Genomic DNA, 18,675 nt, shown 5'->3' with positions numbered 1-18,675 from the left:
TTGAGACCAATGTTATGCGCAACCACCAAAATAAGAAATTTCAATGTTCAATTGGCTATACTAGTTCTAAATCCACACCGGAGCCAGCTACTGAAACCCTCTTCCCCACTTTTAACCCAAAACTATCCCAGTATGTTTCCAACATTTTTATACTGGCTAATCGCAGGCAAATGGGATTAATTTAGTTTAGGAAAACTGGTCAGCATGGACGAGTTGGGCCGAAAGGTCTGCTTCCGTGTTGTATGTTTGTGACTGATTCAAGATAAGGTTGCAGATTCCCCTTTAAAACATCTCCAGCGCCTGTCCCTTTAAAACCCGAAGAGAACTACAAGTCCCAGAACACACCGCGCCACACATGCGCTCTAGGAAACTACATTTTTCAGCTCTTTAAGATACTTTTCGAAATTTTATAACAACATAGCGGGAAAAAGATGACAAACCGCCAGAAGGGAACAGTTGTTATAATTTCTAACCTAATGGATTTCTTTCTTTTGGGGGAAAAGTATCGGCTGTGCTGTCCATGACGTTGATTCCTGTTCAGCCGCACTTGGTAACGGATAAGTCCAATATCGGAAGCAGGTGGGGGAGTTAATCACATGGAAGTAGAAAGTTATCAGGGTTCCTCTTCCTGGATTCCGAAATATCATAGATTACGTTATAACTATTTCAATATTATAATCTAGATGATTGGCAGTTTCTTTTGGATTTGGCATACGGCGTCAAAACGGGTGAGATGAGAGCCAGTGACCTCCCTGGGTGGAATGGAGGAGCCCGGTTTTTTCCTGCCGGCCGCCGCGCGCACTCCCGTTAGGTGGCAGCGGGGTCGCGCGGGGACGTTCGGGAGCGGGGGCGCGCGCCGGCGTCCGCGGGAGCGAGCGGCGGCAACAGGAGAGCGAGAGACGGCGGCCAACCTTCCCGGAGCCGTAAAACCGGAGCCCGAGAGCGAGGAGGTAGGGCCTGGAGGCGGGCGGGGGGAGGAGGGCGCGGTTAATGGAGGGAGATGTGGTGGGGGTGGATGGGGTAAGAGTGTCAGTGAAAGAAGGCGCAGGGGCTTCAGCCAGGGAAGAAGGGGATTGTCAGGAGGGCCTGGCTGGAGGTGTCAGTGAGAGCGGAGTTGGGGGTGACTCTGGAAAGGGTTTGGGTGGGGTGGTGTTCACTGTCCGGGTCTGTGATAGCAGGATCTGGGAGAGGGCTAAGTGGTCCCCAGAGGAGAGAAAGAGGGGGGAGGATGTGTTATTGGTTTGGAAGGCGGGGTTGGGGGGGGTGGTGTGGGTGGGAGAAGGGATCACTGCTTGAGCAGGGAAGGGTCTGGGGTCTTTGGAAAGAAGATCTTGGTGGAGGGGAACAGGCTTAGAGGTTTTATGGGAGTGGGCAGGGGCTGTTTGGGGTCAGGATCTTGAGGGTGGTTTCTGTTTGGGTGAGGGTATCCAGAGGGTTGAATGATCAATGATCAGGGCATAGGGCTGGCCTTTAGGTTTTCAGGACACTTAGGATATTGGGGATGATATCTTGTGGAGCATCGAGTGTGAAGGAGGGAATATTGAGGTGAAAAAAGGGGTGTATCAGGGAGGGAGTGAGTTGGGCTACTGATGAGTGTATGGAGGTGATCACTATGTGTGTAGGAGTGGAGAATTGGGACAGGTGAGAAGAGGAAAATATTGGGTTCTATTACTCACTAAGTTATTTCACTGAGCCTAAGCTACCTTAGGGGCAGTGCTCTGGTGTTGCAAGCAAGGGCAGTATGTCACTGTCTCCTTCCACAAGCCCCGTTGCCTTCCCCCTCAAGTATTTTAGAGAAGGGTGGTGGGGGAAGGTGCAGAGAGACCCTTGCACCCATTGATCCAGCCAATAATTTATATTCCAAATCAACCTTTCTGCAGCTCCTGTTGCTCCAGGTGTGGAGAAAGTGCTCTTTGAAGTCTTGTGTTTTTTCTCTAAATGAGTCAGTATACCAAATATATAAGGGTCATCCATTAGCTAAGCAAAGTGGTGGTAATTGACTGCGAGTCGTTCATGTTTGTGATTGCTTCCTGATAAGTCGACCGAGTGAGGAAGGTATTCCCCCCATGAATGACAGAATAATTCCTGTTTTTGTTGCAGTGCTGATGAAGGGAGATATGTGGCTAGAACAGGTGGATTTGTTTTGGCTTTCTGTGTTAAGTGAAAGTGTGGTTTTTGTATTGTTGAACAGTGTTTTGCTTTATGATTCTGCCTGCAGTTCATACTTCTGCAATCTGATTCAGCTAAGTTTTTAAAATATTTTTATTTACGAAGACTTGGATAGAGAATCACAAACTGTTATCCTTTTCCCAGTTTAGGCTTTACAGTTCTGTTTGTTAATGGTTTGTCAACAGTATGTTTTTTTTATTCCACTGAGCTGTTTGAAGTGATTACATTGAACATTTATACAAAATAATACTGATTGCGGGCCACAATTTCTTTACCGATGAATTTGAGTCTTCCCCAGGGCATAGTTTTATTGGGACGCTATGGAATCCTGGCCTGGGTTGTAGTGGCTTGTGCACATTCTTGGGATGTGATATCATGAGGTGAAGATTTTTTTTGCTGCTTTCAGATTGGAGCTTTGATTTTATTCATTTGCCTTCTCCAACTCTTCCACCATAGATCTTCCAAGTTAAGTAATTATATCTTTATTTTGAAGCTTATAGGCATGTTCTGGCCAAGGTAAATTCTAAGATGCTGAAGGTTTTGATAGTGTAGATCAATAGAAACTATTTCCCCTGTTTGTTCAAAACAAGAGGGCAATACTGAAACATAGAGTTTGACCATTTAGGAAATCAGAAAGCATTTTCTTTTTAAGAGCAGTGAAAATGTGGAACTCTCTTCTCAAACAGCTCTGGATGCTGGAGACTTCAGGGTTGAGATCAATAAATGTTTGGATGTCAAGGGGTATGGAGCAAAGGCAGTTAAATTGGAATTAAAGTACAGATCAGCCAGGATCTGTAGTGGAACAGGCCATTGGGGCTCCTATGCTGTGTTCCTCATTTTATTCCTATTTGGAGAACGATATGTTCCTTTAGTGCCTGTGGTCTAGGGACAAGCCAATCTGTCCAGCTGTTCTTTGCTGGCACTTTTAATTTGTGAATGTCTATCTGGATTTACCTTGCTACTGTTAATTTGTGTAAAATGGTGGTTGCTTCTTTGGAAAGTCCTGCAATTCAACAAATGTACAATGTTGAAGGAGGTGGCAGTATCAGTGTATTTGCTGCATTTTGTTGGGGACTTTGTGTTTATTTGCACTTTTGATGTTTTGGAGACGCGAAGTAGTAATCCACCCTGTCTGCAAAGGCATTTGTTTGATCAATGTAGGCATATAGCATGAGGAATTAAGGATGAGAGAGACTGCATTGTATTGTTACTTCAAACTGTTCTATGCTGAGAATATAGAAATGCTGCATCAAAACTGGACACCTCGGGGGCACAGACTTTTTTGGCCTGATGAAAATGGTCACCATTAGTGCTTGCATTGTCTGGTATAATAAGCGGCTGTACAGAAAAGAGGTTCAAAGGTTTGACATTGTCTGCTGTTGATCAAATTGATCTCTGTCGCCTCTCTGATTAGATAAAGGGTGAGAAACAGTGACTATGTGAATGGAAAAAAAACTACTTCACACAGAGTAGCGTTTGGGTCTGGAATGCGCAGCCTGAAATTTTGTTGGGGGCAAGCTCTATCGAAGTATGAAAGAGGGACTTAATTCTGCATATAATGATTCAAATAGAAACTATCGGGAAAAGGCAGAATAATCATGAGGTTCATTTGGAGAATCAGTGTAAAGACAATGGGTTGAATGGCACCCTCCTACATCATAATGATTCTGTGAAAAACAGCCAGATTTTTCATGCCTGATCACTATTTGAGGGTGCTGGGACTGTCTAGACTAACATGTTGTGTAGCCATTTCAGTGGGTGCCAGATGTGCATCAGGCTGTATGCCAGCAATTCCTGTTTCTGTAGGTGAGGGCAAAAGAAAGATGAGAACTTAAGGTCATTCAGAATCCTGGGAGTTGCCTGTATCCAACATGCACCAAGCCTTGTTGGCTGTACACTACTGTGCTCCCTTACCAATATTGGCCTTTTGTTTGGCAACATTTATAAAATTCTCATCCTTGTTTTCAAACCCGTTCATGGTCCCACTCCTCCCTATTCCCTAACCACCTCCAGCTGACATCTTTTATGATTTGAGTCCCTGTAATTTTAGCCTCCTGCATCCCTGACTTCACTTACTCAACCATTGGCAGCCATGGCTTCAGCTGTATGGATGTTGAATTGTGTAATTTGCTCCCTAAATCTCCCAACAGCATTTTCTCCTTTCAGACAGCATGGTACTTAAATCCTACCTTTTTGACCAGGTTTTTGGTCCCATGCCCTGATATTTCCCAATGTGACTGTCTCCCATTTTGTTCCTTGATTTGTTCTATTTTGTAAAAACTGTTATGTAAAGGCAACAGTTTAGGTGAAAATCAGAACACTGACTTATTGCTTTCTTGTTTTGAAATGAAGTGGACGAGGAGCAAGCATATTACCACCATTTGCCTTTCATGTAGCAATTCTTGCAGTGTTAAATTCTGTAAAGAATAAATTTCATGAAAGTACTTTGGAATTCTGTTATACTTTTAACCTGTGCTGTGGTTCTGTTATGTTCATTGGAGACCTTTGTATAAAGGAATGTTTGCTGTTGTGAATGCTGAGCATAATCCCTGAAAACATGTTGATATCTTTGGCTACAAAACTCTTACTTAGCATTTGGACTTCACAAACTCAGTCTAATTGTGGAATAATGGCACAGTGGAGTCTGAAAACTATCATGTTATGTTAATTTCTTATTGGGCTTTTAATTTTATTAATTAATTGCTTTAGAGTTTGGGAACAAAAAAGTTCTCTTGTGAGTTTGTGAAATGTCTGTGTTCTGTGACAATAACTGTTCAGTTTGCTGAAAGTATTCTCACTGTTTTGATATGAGGCAGCAGCTGTCACTCACTGATAAACAACTAGTGTTGCAGTTTCCCATGATTCAGGTTCCTACACAGTACCAAGAACGTAGTGAATTCGCACACGCTCATGCCCTGGTAATTTATGTACCATAGATTATCAAGCTAGTTTTCACAGACACCAGTGTGTCCATGGTTGAGGAAGGAAGGGATACCCAGGATGTCTTCTGCTAAAACATTATTGTTGCTGCTGTTCACTGATTTTAGTTTTACCAGATACACTTGCAGTTTGGGCAGCTGAAGCTATTTTAATGGAAGTTAGGGTGGGTCCCAGGAAGGTCTCAGCCATGTTAAAGGTTTGATAAATGATAGCTCCGTGTGAAGAACTCCTTGGAATAATTTTGTGCAATTATATATGTGTTCATAAACATGTATTCAAGCCTTGTTCTCCCAATACCTACTTTGCTCCCTGACCTATATTGATTCCTGGTCAACTAATGCCTCAATTGCAAAATCTCTATCCTCGTTTTAACATCCATCATCTTGGTGCTTCCCTTTTTTCAACATCCTCCAACCCCTTACCTCTCTGAGATCTGGAACAATTCTGGCCATAACATGTCTCTCAATTTTTATCCTCTACCACTGCTGGTCACGCTTTAGCTTCTCCGGTGATAAGCTCTGGAATTTTCTTTGTAAATCTCTTATCTCCACCTCTGTCTCTCTTTTGCTTTAAGGAGCATAGTATGATTTTTAACAGGCACACCAAGCCTAATTCTGACACCAGTATTAGAGGTCTCATGTTGTAAGCAAGGTAACCACATCTTTGTGAAGGTTTTCAAATTTTAGATGAGAAAGAGTCTTGCAATGGCTGGCCTTGTAGAACTGCAAGAATATTCCATCCTTAAACTTATTTTAAACCAATACAGTTCAAAGATTTTTTCAAAGGTTATGGACAGGACCAATGTCACGTATAAAATTCCCTGTAGAGACTTTGACAAACAGGAAGGAAATTAACAACAACAAATTAACAAACACCAATTGACTACAAAAAGGCACGACCAATACTCTCTCATCTCTATCCACGTGGATAAGGAGAATCACCAATTTGACTGGGACAACACCAAGATCCTGGGACAAGCAAAGCAGAGACAAGCACAGGAATTCTGAGAAGCCTGGTACTCCAAATAGAAAGCCATCAACAAACACATAGAACTCGACCCCGTATACGCTCCACTATGAAGGAAAACCAAAGTGAGGTAATCCAGCTCAATGGACTCCAGAGTTTAAAAAACAAGCGGGAAAGCACAACGCCACTTCATCGGAGGCTGCACTGATGATGTTACCCGGCACGGAAATGAAAAGTCTACGGAACAACAAACCAGCTCGGCGAGCCAACCAACCACATCAGTTGATATGTATTCATGCACAAACCCATCCTTTAATATGATAGTTATTATTGTTTATAATTGAGAAATTTGCTGAGACTTCTACAAAGCAGCACATTTGAACTCACTGCTGTACTTGGTCAAAGACATTGATTGTACTTTCAGCCCCTTGTGTATGGGCTGACAGTGTCGAGCATTCCAAAATGAATCTCATTTACTGTCCAGGCCTCTCTTCATAGCCCTGTATTTACCTCCGCTTCAGATATTGATCCAACGTCCCCTTAAAAGATGCACAAGTTTTTGTCTCATGGGACACAGACAGATTGTTCCATGATCCAGTGGATGTCTGCGTAAAGCTGTTTGTTAAAACTATGTTTGTGTTCTCTGTGTGATACTTTTTGATTCATCCTTCAACACAGTCACTAAACAAAAGAAATGAAAGATTAGTACATTTCCCATTGTGTTTAGAATTGGATTGATTGCTGCTGCTTGATTTGTTAGATTTGCAATTGTTTCATTTAGATTGAAATTGTCCTTTTAACAGTGTTGGGTAAGATTTAGTGCAGTAACTGATGATATAAATAATTATTATTACAGATCTATGGACTTTAATTGAAGGCTGAGGTATTAAATGCCAGTGAGACATTGGAATTTTGTACCTGGATCGGATATTTTGTCTTTTTTTTAAACAACTCCTATTGCTCCATGCTCAGCACACTCGTCCCTTACTGGCTAATATACCCGATAGGATTGTTTGGGTTTAGAGTACCAGATAATATCAGTGTTGTAAGTACCAGAGTGGGTTCTGTGGTGCTTCCCAAACACATGCAACCTATGGAGAAAATTCAGGTTTTACGTGTAAATTGAAATAAAGGGCTGAAGGAATGAGCCACAGAACAGCTGATCTTTTGGACTAAATCCTTGATTCCAAGAATAGCCTCTGTCACCAAGGGCATTGAAAGTGCAGCAAGTGGTACTCTGGATGAAACCAGCTGATTAGAGACTTAGAATAGAATTTGCCTGTCTGCAGGGTGTTCAGACTGGGATATATTTGTCATTTGGCTTGACGGCAGGAGACAGAGTGGTTGTCGTGAAGGGTTATTTTTCAGACTGAAGGCCTGTGACCACCACTCTTCCACAGTGGTGCTGTGTCCACTGTTGCTATTTATCTAAATGATTTGGATGTAAACATAGGAGATATGGTTAGTAAGTTTGTGAATGACAACAAAATTGATGGTGTAATGGACAGTGAAGAGGTTATCTGAGATTATAAAGGGATCTGGAACAATGGGTTGAAGAGTGGCAGATGGAGTTTAATTTGGATAAATGTGAGATTTTGTATTTAGGTAATATGAAGAAGGGCATGACTTACAAAAGTAATGGTAGGGCTTTGGATAGTGTTGTGGAACAGAGAGACTTAGAGGTTCCAGCACGTAATTCTTTGAAAGTTACATTGCAGGTGGAAAGGAGGAATTTGGTGTGCTTGCCTTCATTGCCCAGACCATTGAGTACAAGAGTTGGGATATCATGTTGTGGTTATAATGTTGGTGATGCCAATATTGGAGTACTGTAAATAGTTCTGGTCATCCTGTTATAGGAAGGATATTATTAAATTAGAGAGTGTTCTGGAAAGGTTTACCAGGATGTTGCCAGGATTGGAGGGTTTGAATTATAAGAATAGGCTGGAAACGTTTTCACTGGAGCGTAGGAGATTGATCTCCTGGAGGTTTATAAAATCATGAGGGGCCTGGATAAGGCAAATAGCAATGGCCTTTTCCATAGGGTTGAGGGGGGTTCAGAACTGGGCGCCATATTTTTAAGGTGAGAGGAGAAAGTTTTAAAAAGGACGTGAGCGGCAGCATTTTTTTTAACCTAGAGCGGTTTGTATGTGGAATGAACTTCCAGAGGAAGTGGTGGACTCAGGTATAGTTACAACATTTAAAAGACATTTGAATAAGTATACAACCTTAGGAAAGGTTTGGACGGATATGGGTCAAATGGAGGGAGGTAGGACTGGTTTAGTTTAGGGAATCAGGTTGGCATGGGTTTGTTGGCCCGAGAGGTCAGTTTCTATGCTGTATGACTATGACTCTATAATTTAGGGCAGTTTTCTTTCTGCTGTAATACATAAACAGAAAGTGCTGAATAAACTCAGCAAGTCTGGTTATGTCTGTGGAAAAGGATATAGAGTTAATGCTTTGAATCTAATATGACTTTCCTTCAGAGTGTTCAGGGTTCTGAACCACTGGTAACTGTGTTGTGCCCCTGAGCTCTGGAATTCTCTCTCTTGCTCGTCGTTGCCGTTATGTTCCTCGTTGCCCTCTTTCTTTGGCCATCTGTTCTGATATATTCTAGTGTAGCTTGGTCGTTGAGGTTGACAGCACAGAAAGAGGGACCGGTCAAAAACAACCGTCTAACTATTCTAAGCACGTTTTGTAGCACTTGGTCCAGAGCCTTGTATGCCTTGGCATCGCAAGTGGAGATCTAGATACTTCTTGAATTGTGAGCATTTCTATCTCTACCACCCTCACAGATAATGAGTTCCAGATTCCCACCATTCTGGGTTTCAAAAACAATCCTTGCCTTCCCTGTCCAACTCTGGCCCCAACCTTAAATCTATGCCCCTGATCATTGATCACCCCTCCAAGGGGAAAAGTGCTTTCCTGTTTACTCTTCCTATGGCCCTCATAATTTCATACATAATTATGTTCCCTCTTAGTCTTCTCTGCTCCTAGAAATAAACCTCAGTTAATCCAACCTCCCTTTATAGCTAAACCTCTCCACCCAAACAATATCCTGTTAAATCTCCTCCATGTCAAAGTTTATCTATGACACTCTTCTGAAATACATTGGGACATTTAATGCGAGGCAATAATTATTGACTTCTTGTCGGAGGTGTGCAGTGGCATTGAATTAGTGGCTCTTTACTATCATAGCCAGGTGGTTCTGCAGTCATTGCCTGATGTCTGCATCCAAAAGTCACCGGATAAAATCAGGAGGGACAACTTAGGTGTTCTAGACCTCGGAGATGCCATCCTTCAAACGAGATGTCTGATGAAGGCCCTGCCTGCCTGTTTGGGTGTAAAATATCACATGACACACTTTGCAGAAAAGCAGGGCATTCTCCGTGGTGACCTGGCCACTATTTATGCCTGATCAATATTACTAAAACAAATTATCTGGTCCTTATCACACTGTTTACGCAGTATGGAGCTGGAGGGACACAGCAGGCCAGGCAACATCAGAGGAGCAGGAAAGCTGACGTTTCATGTTGGCTGACCCGAAACATCAGCTTTCCTGCTCTGATGCTGCCTGGCCTGCTGTGTCCCTCCAGCTCCATACAGTGTTATCTCAGACTCCAGCATTGGCAGTTCTTACTATCTCTTATCACGTTGTTGTTTTGGGGATCTTGATGTACACAGATATGCCGCCAGGATCTCTCCATTGGAAATGACTGCACTTCAAAAAGTATATATTCAGTGTAAAGCACTTTCAGACATCTCGTGGTTGCAAAAAGCACTAATATTAATGCATATCTTTTTTCTTCTTTAAACTGGAGTTACAGAGTGGCGGTAACAGTTGGCTTTCCCAGCCGTGTGCTTGGCTGAGTGTGGATCTGGGACAGACAACAGTTCTAGCATCTTGCTGGATAAACTTGCTCAACAATTGGGAGAATACTTTTTCTAGCTGTGATACTTTGAGGCTATATGTTTAAGTACCTATGCATACATATGCTGTTGCTGCATATATTTATAGAATGAAGGATGCCTGTTAACAGCCCAACATATAAACAACAAAAAAGTGCTATCTTGTGTGATTGGGCTGTCAGAATAAATAAAAGTGTCTGCTACAATTTGCCTTTGGGGTTGAGTCCCTTCCTGTTTACACTAGCCCCTTAAAATGCTGAGAACCAGCATTCTGTACATTTTTCATGCATTAGTAATGCACTTAAAAGCAACTTCCAGTTGTAATTGAGGCTGCTGTGGTAAGTAGAACTTTTACTTGACCTGAGGGGGGGACACTAGCTGGTTCAGTCTGTGAAAACATTCTCTTTAAATGCTGCCATCCGCTCACTGCTCCATGTGGATAGAAACTAATATTTAATTCTATGTTCCACTTATTTTTCCAGTTGGAACAGAAACATGGTGATGTGGTCAGACTCTCTGTTAAATTGCAAGAGGAACAGGAAAGTATGCTCCTGATTCACAATATTTAAATTAAAAGATAATGTTGCACCTATTTAAATTCCTTTCCAGTGAGGTTTTATTTGGAAAAATCTTTTTTAATGAAGGCTCCTGGTTTTGGGTATCATACTTGGAACTGTTTAGAGTTTGTGGCGACAGGACGCTTTGGCTTAGCCCACTGCTTTGATTGTTTGTTGTATGAAACGGAGGAATGTGTGGAATTTATTTCACAAGTGGCAAGCCAAGTGAGTTGCAGTTGAGTTTTTCACTTGTCCCCAACCCTCCATTTGTAGATAACAAAGTGTGAAGCTGGATGAACACAGCAGGCCAAGCAGCATTTTAGGAGCACAAAAGCTGATGCTTTGGGCCTTGACCCTTCATCAGAGAGGGGGATGGGAGAGGGTTCTGAAATAAATAGGGAGAGAGGGGGAGGCGGACTGAAGATGGATAGAGGAGAAGATAGGTGGGGAGGTAGGGAAGGGATAGGTCAGTCCGGGGAGGACGGACAGTTCAAGGAGGCGGGATGAGGTTAGTAGGTGGGAAATGGAGGTGCAGCTTAAGGTGGGAGGAGTGGATGGGTATAGGAAGAACAGGTTAGGGAGGCGGGGATGAGCTGGGTTGGTTTTGTGATGTAGTGGGGGGAGGGGAGGAGATGGGCTGATTTTGGGACGTAGTGGGGGAAGTGGAGATTTTGAAGCTTGTGAAGTCCACGTTAATACCATTGGGCTGCAGGGTTCCCAAGCGGAATATGAGTCGCTGTTCATGCAACCTTCAGGTGGCATCATTGTGGCACTGCAGGAGGCCCAGGATGGACATGTTGTCTAAGGAATGGGAGGGGGTGTTAAAATGGTTCGCGACTGGGAGGTGCAGTTGTTTATTGTGAACCGAACGGAGGTGTTCTGCAAAGTGGTGCCCCAAGCCTCCACTTGGTTTCCACAATGTAGAGGAAGCCACAACGGGTACAGCGGATACAGTATGCCACATTGGCAGATGTGCAGGTGAACATCTACTTGATATGGAAAGTCATCTTGGGGCCTGGGATGGGGGTGAGGGAGGAGGTGTGGTGGGGTTGGAGGGGAGTGTGGAGCAGACAAGTAATGGGGACTTCACAAGCTTCAAAATATCCCCTTCCCCCACTGCATCCCAAAACCAGCCCAGCTCATCCCTGCCTCCCTAACCTGTTCTTCCTCTCTCCTATCCCGTCCTCCCACCTCAAGCCGCACCTCCATTTCCCACCTACTGACCTCCTCCTGCCTCCTTGACCTGTCCGTCCTCCCCGGACTGACCTATCCCCTCCCTACCTCCCCACCTATACTCTCCTCTCCACCTATCTTCTCCTCTATCCATCTTCAGTCCGCCTCCCCCTCTCTCCCTATTTATTTCAGAACCCTCTCCCCATCCCCCTCTCTGATGAAGAGTCTAGGCCCAAAACATCAGCTTTTGTGCTCCTAAGATGCTGCTTGGCCTGCTGTGTTCATCCAGCCCCACACTTTGTTATCTTGGATTCTCCAGCATCTGCAGTTCCCATCATCTCTGACCTCCATTTGTAGAATCAGGAGAGCAACACCTTGTGTTAATAAATATGGGTCTGGAAAAGCACAGCAGGTCAGATAGCATCCAAGGAGCAGGAAAGATCTTCCTGCTCCTTGGATGCTGTCTGACCTGCTGTGCTTTTCCAGCTGCATGTTTATTGACTCTAGCTTCCAGCATCTGCAGTCCTTATTGACTCCGAGCAACACCAAGTGTTTACATTGTGCACTGAACAGTGTGAAACGTCCCAAGGTACTTTGCAGCAGCACTATAAAAACAAAGCGTGGCACCATGCCACCAAAAGAGATATCAAGGCATTTGGCCAAATAGAGACAGGTATTAAAGTCATCTTAAAGGAAGAAAGAGCGGTAGTGTGATGAGAGATTCAGGGCGGGAATTCCAGAGGTTAGGGCCTAGACAGCTAGCTGTATGGTTACAAGTATTTGCATGCTTTATATCAGGATACCAGCATAAGAGTACAGTATTTCTGAAGCTTGTGGAGCTGGAGAGGGTTGGACATTTGAAGGGCTGTTGGGGGGACATAAAGGGATTTGACGATGAGAATGAACATTTTTAAAATTGCAATGCTGCTTAACTGAGAGCCAGTCTAGGTCAGTGAGGACAGTTAGTTGAGGGTAAGAACACAGGCAGCAGAGTTTTGGATGACCTAGTGCTAATGTGGGATCATTTGAGAGGCTGGCGTTTTGCACATCAAAACAGTTGAGTCTAAACATCACAAAGCTAACGTGAATTTCAGAGCATATGAACTAAGATGGGGCGTTTCAGATTATTTTAGTGCAAATGAGTAGCTTTAATAGCATAACTATTTGCTCATCTTGGGGATCATGTGATACTGAGGTCATGAACAAACTGTTTCTTGGAAGTTGGCTTGGGTGATGGACAGAGGGAATAGACAGAGACTGACGACAGTGGCTTTCATCTTCCCATAATATAATTTGAGAAAGTTTCTGCTCATCCAGTGTGATTTAGAGGTAGGGGAAAGAGAGAGAAAGAGAGACAGAGACAGAGAGGTCTGTCTGGGTTTCACACATGGAAGTATATTGTTGGATGATGCTGAAATGCAGCACGTAGATGGAAAGGGGCCAAGAATTTATCCTAGGGTTTCACCAGAGGTAGGTGTGGGAATAGTGAGGCTGCTGAATATTGATTGGGAGTGTAAAAATGAAACCAGATGAGAGTATGGGGAGGCGATGGTGTAGCTGGACTGTTAATCCAGAGACCCATGTAACATTCTGGGAACCTTGGTTTAAATCCTGCCATAGCAGATGGTGGAATTTGAATTCAATAAATATCTGGAATTTAAGAATCTAATGATGACCGTGAATCCATTTTCAATGTTGAAAAAACCATCTGGTTCACTGATAGTAGGCACTGTTAATGCTGGAGAATCTGAGATAACAAGATGTAGAGCTGGATGAACACAGCAGGCCAAGCAGGATCAGAGGAGCAGGAAGGCTGACGTTTCGGGTCTGGGACCTTCTTCAGAAATGGGGGAGGGGAGGGGGATTCTGAAATAAATAGGGAGAGAGGGGAGGTGGATGGATAAAGGAACAGATAGGTGGAGAGTAGTTGGACAGGTCTAGGAGGTGGGGATGGAGCCACTAAAGGTGAATGTAAGTGGGGAGTTAGGGTGGGGGTTGGTCAGTCCAGGGAAGACGGATGGGTCAAGGAGATGGGGATGAGGCTGGTAGGTTTGGCGGGGTGAGGGGGGGGGGAGCGGATGGGGGTTGAGGTGGGAGGAGTGGATGGGTGGAGAAAGGACAGACAGTTTAGGGAGGCGAAGATGAGCTGGGCTGGTTTTGGGATGTGGTTGGGGGCAGGGAGATTTTGAAGCTTGTGAAGTTCACATTGATACCATTGGGCTGCAGGGTTCCCAAGCGAAATATTAGGTGCTGTTCCTGCAACCTTCAGGTGGCATCATTTTGACACTGGATGAGGCCCAGGATGGACATGTTGTCCAAGGGGTAGAAGTGCGAGTTGAAGTGGTTTGCGACTCCCAAGTGAAATATGTGGTCTTTTTCCCTCAACCTTCGGTTGACTCTGGTTCACTGATGTCCTTCAGGGAAGGAAGCTGCCATCCTTAGCTGGTCTGGCCTACATGTGACTCCAGGTCCACAGCAATGTGGTTGACTATGAACTGCTCGCTGGGCCATTAGGGATGGGCAATTAATGCTGCCTAGCCAGAGACACCCTCATCCTGTTAATGAATAAAGAGAAACAAAGTCATCCCACCAATCTGGGTGGCAGTGAGGAGGGGCTTGGAAGACCCTGTATATTGTATTGCATCTGTCCTTTGTTTATTGCTGATAGTCACGAAGCAAGCACAAGACTGAACCAGCCTGTGATTAGAGGAACAGCTCCTCATCAATTCTGTCCCTTCTATTTATGGGTTTGACTTGTGTCTCAATTTTTCTGGGTGATTTGGGAATTCCCAAGATGAACTTGCCTGCTGGCCTGGTGTAGATGTCTGTATAAGTGAAACTTTAAAAGTAGCTTTGTCTTTGTTTAATCTGAAGAAGATATTTGCCAAATAATATTCAGATATGCTACCATCTCATCTGCCTGATCTCCCAACAAAATAGGTGTGGATAATTCTGCAGCATTGTTGAGCTTTTAGTTGTGTAGGCCAGGAAAGTAACCGTTTTTTCTATTCACTTATTAAGTTCTCAGGATGTTTGGAAGTACTTTCCATTAAATGAATGTGAGAAGGCATTTTTGTTTATGTGGACAAGCATGGCAGCCACTTTGACTGTTGTTATGATTTCACAAAAGCAAATGAGATGAACGGTTAATTCATATTTTGGTGTTTGCGAGAAAAGTGTTTTGCTAAGGGAAACTCCTTGTGGTGCCATTCAAGAAGCAGCAAGATCTTTTACATCCACCTGAACAGAAAGGACCTCAGTTTAAAATTGCAATCGAATGATGAGAGTCTGTGATTGATGTGATCTGTGTCGAGTTAGTAGACGTGACAAAAGCTTGCTGTTAAATTGTGCTGTGTTGTTATGGCCCTCAGTTTGATGTATCTCCATACTGATAAACTGCATATTCTTGTTCTTGGGTGTGAAGCCACAAGGAGATGTTAAGTGATGAGAAACTCAGGGTGGGAATTCCAGAAATTAGCGACGAGACAACTCATCACCATCCTGGAATACAACCAGCCATTAGACTTGCAACACAGTGCAGCTTTCCACCTCCAGAGGATGAAGGGTATAGGCAGATGATTATCAGCAAGATGGTTTTTGTTAAAGTATTATTTAATTTTGTTTCTGTCTGAGAATGTGTTGAAAATGTATACTACACATAACATTTCTTATCCAGTGCGGTTACTTCAACATACACACACACGTGCGTGTGCGATGTCTGTTGAAGGGCAGCAATAGACAGCATGAGGAATACAAATGGTAGAAAATTAACTCTTAACATGAATAAAAATGGGAAATTGGCAGAATCTGAGACAAAAGAAGCAGTTAGCATTTCAAGACGTCACCTTCGGCATGTTTCTTTCTTCACTAATGTTGTAAAACCTATTTAACATCTCTCACATTTCCTGTTTTTATTTCACATTTCCTAGATCTACACTATTTTGCTTTCCATAATATAACTCTATTGTAGTACTCTTGAGGCACCTGAAAGCTCCACAGTGATTTTCTTGTTTGGAACAGGTTAACTGTTATAAAGGCAAGTCAGCAGCTGTATCCTGCAAAGAATGAGATCAATAACCTGTTTTCTTGCTGACATTTTCAAAGCAAGGAACCCTTAATCCTCTCTTGATTTGGGCCATATGACCTTTACTCTGCATCAGTTAGCTCAGCCAGGTTTGCAATGCAGAGTGATGCCAAAAGTGTGGGTTCAATTCCTGCAACATCTGAAGTTGCCGGGAGGATCATCCTTCTCAACCTTTTCCTCTCACCTGGGGCATGGTGACCCTAGGTTAAACCACCATCAGTCATCTCTCCAACAAGAGAGTAAACTTATGGTCAGGTAAGACTATGGTGACTTTACCTTTTTAATTTGTACTTGAACAGTAAGATGGAACTTCAGTTTAACAACACTTGCAGAAATGCAACACTTCCTTAGAATTACATTGTAATATCCACTCAAAGTGCTGAAGGTGTGCAAGTTGAACCACATAGGCTGATGGAACAGGTAGATAAGTAACAGATAAAATTTAGTAAGTATGAAGTGATTCATTTTAATAGGAAAGAGGGTGACCATATATGTAATGGGTGCTACTTTTTCTAAAGTAGATGCTGACGCAGAGAGATCTGGTGTATATGTACAGGACATATGAGGTAACAAGGCAGGTTGTGAAAGTGTTTAATAAACTGTACTGGATCCTGGGTTTTTGAAGTAGGGTCCATATAGTCCTGAACAAAGACACCAAAGTTAAACTCTGTACCTGGATAACGCAATTATTTGTTTGTAACTCGAGTATTCTCCTCAGAAAAGAGAAGATTGAGAATGTTTAATAAAGAAGTTCAAAGTCATCAGGGGTCTAACCAGACTTGAGGGGAGAAACCATTTCCATGATAGAAAAATCAACAATGTAAAATGTTTTCTAATCAACCTGTTCAGAGATGTTATGATCTGGTGGGAGCAGGTGGAACTTGAACCCAGGATGCCTGGTTCAGAGGCAGAGATGCTGTCAGAGTGCCATGAGAGCCCCAGACACCAATTTTGAGGTGATTGGTGAAGTGGCCTCCTTGTGTGTTGTAACTGTGACTACAAGTTAGAGAGACAACTACCGTATGAACCAAACTGAAAAAAATCTAATAAAATGATAAAATTTCAATTAATCTTGGTGGATTTTTTTTAGGGGTGTAATTTCTCCCCTCGAGATTCTGGTGACTGTTAATTCCTTTATAGCTTTACTATTTGAACCTGCAGTTAGATCACAGCTTTGTAATTACGCTAAAGTGTCTCTATAGAGAATAACTGACACTTGGAATTACAGCATTGAAATCAATCCCATGTCAAGGTTCACATGGCTGTTAATGGATCGCCTTGAAGTTTGTGGGAAACTTTGAATAGCTGTCAGAGATTCATACAGTGCGTAAAAAGCCCTTCAGCCCAACGATTTGCGCTGCATCCCACTAAAAGTGTTATAATCCCAATTTCCTGCACTTGTCCCATATCTTTGAATGTTATGATATTTGAGGTACTCATCCAATTTTTTTTTAAGGGTTGTAAGGTTTCCAGCCTCCACTACTTTGCCAGGCAGTGCATTCTAGATTCCCACCGCCTGATGAGTGAAAAAGTTGTTTTTTTTTCCCCAAATTCCCCTCTGAATCTCCTGCCCCTTACCCTAATGCTATGCCCTGTTATGATTGATTCCTCAACCAATGAGAACAGTTGCTCTCTCTCCACCCAATTCATGCTCCTCAAATCCTGTACATCTCAATCATGACCCCCCCTCAGTCGTCTTTGCTCTAAATAAAACAAACCAACCCTGTCTAGTCTCTCCTCCAGAGCTCAGTTTCCCCATCCCAGGTAACATCTTGTGGTGAGCGTCCTCTACACCCCCTCTAATACTATCTCTCCTTTCCTCTCGTGAGGTGACCAGAACTGCAGCCGTGGCCTGATCAATGGCCTGTGCAACTCCAACACTGCCTCCTTGCTCTTAGACTGTAGGCCATGACTGATAAAAGCAAGTGTCCCATATACCTTAACTATCCTGTTCACATACTCTTCTGACTCAAGGATCTGTGAATAATTAAGCCAAGATCCCTCTGTTCTTGTAAACTACCCAGTGTCCTGCCATTCATTAAATACTCCCTCATCTTGTTTCTCCTTCCAGAGTGCATCGCCTTGTGCTTATCCAGGTTAAATATCTATCTACACCTTCCTGTAACCAACAAACATCATCTTTGCTACTAACCACTGTACCAATTCTGGCATCATCTGCAAATGTGCTTAACATTTCTCCCACCTTTTCATTGATATGGTTTATGTATATAACAAACAATAAGGATCCCAGTACTGATCCTTGTGATAGACCACTGGACACCAGCCTCCAGTTACTCAAACAGCCTTCTACCATTACACTTTGTGGCCTATCACTAAGCTAGTTCCTGATCCATCTTGCCAAGTTTTCCTCAGTTCCATGTGCTCTAAACTTCTCTATCAGTCTCCTATGTGGGACCTTGTTAAAAGCTTTGCTAAAATTCATACGAACGACATCAGCTGAACTTCCCTCATCCACACATTTGATCACATTTGCAAAGAAAGCTAATAAATTTGTTAGGCATGACCTTCCTCTGGCAAAGCCATGATGACTGTCCTTAATTAACCCATGCCTTTCCAAGTGGGTATTAATTTTCTCCTTCAGAATTTTCTCCAGTTGTTCCCCTGCCACTGATGTGAGTCTCACCAGCCTGTAATTTCCTGGTTCGTCTCTACCAACTCTCTTCAAAAGTGAAACAATATTAAGTGTCTTCCAAACCTCTGGCACTTTCCTGGTGGCACGAGAGGTATTAAAAACTATATTCTAATATACTTGATATATTTTTATTTAGCATATTTTTAAATTTATGCTCCTGCTTTACTGTTCCCTGCCTGTCCCCATAATGTTTGACTCCCTTTGTTGTTTCAAAAATCTGTCTAACT

The 18,675-nt window shown here is 43.0% G+C and overlaps 1 protein-coding gene across 4 annotated transcripts in view; it reads left to right on the top strand.

Annotated features, from left to right (window-relative positions):
- The first annotated feature begins 844 nt into the window (after positions 1-844).
- LOC125459813 (granule associated Rac and RHOG effector protein 1-like) overlaps positions 845-18,675 on the top strand; it is a 208,385-nt gene continuing 190,554 nt past the window's right edge. For all 4 annotated transcript variants that reach the window (XM_048546703.2, XM_048546701.2, XM_048546702.2 and 1 more), the window contains exon 1: positions 845-950. The gene's annotated coding sequence lies outside the window, so the exon portion shown is untranslated. The remainder of the gene's footprint in view (positions 951-18,675) is intronic.

Source organism: Stegostoma tigrinum, chromosome 16, assembly GCF_030684315.1.
Source record: "Stegostoma tigrinum isolate sSteTig4 chromosome 16, sSteTig4.hap1, whole genome shotgun sequence".
Lineage (NCBI taxonomy): Eukaryota > Metazoa > Chordata > Chondrichthyes > Orectolobiformes > Stegostomatidae > Stegostoma > Stegostoma tigrinum.
The sequence above is the reverse complement of the archived record's forward strand: the minus strand, read 5'-3'. Positions and strand labels throughout refer to the sequence as shown.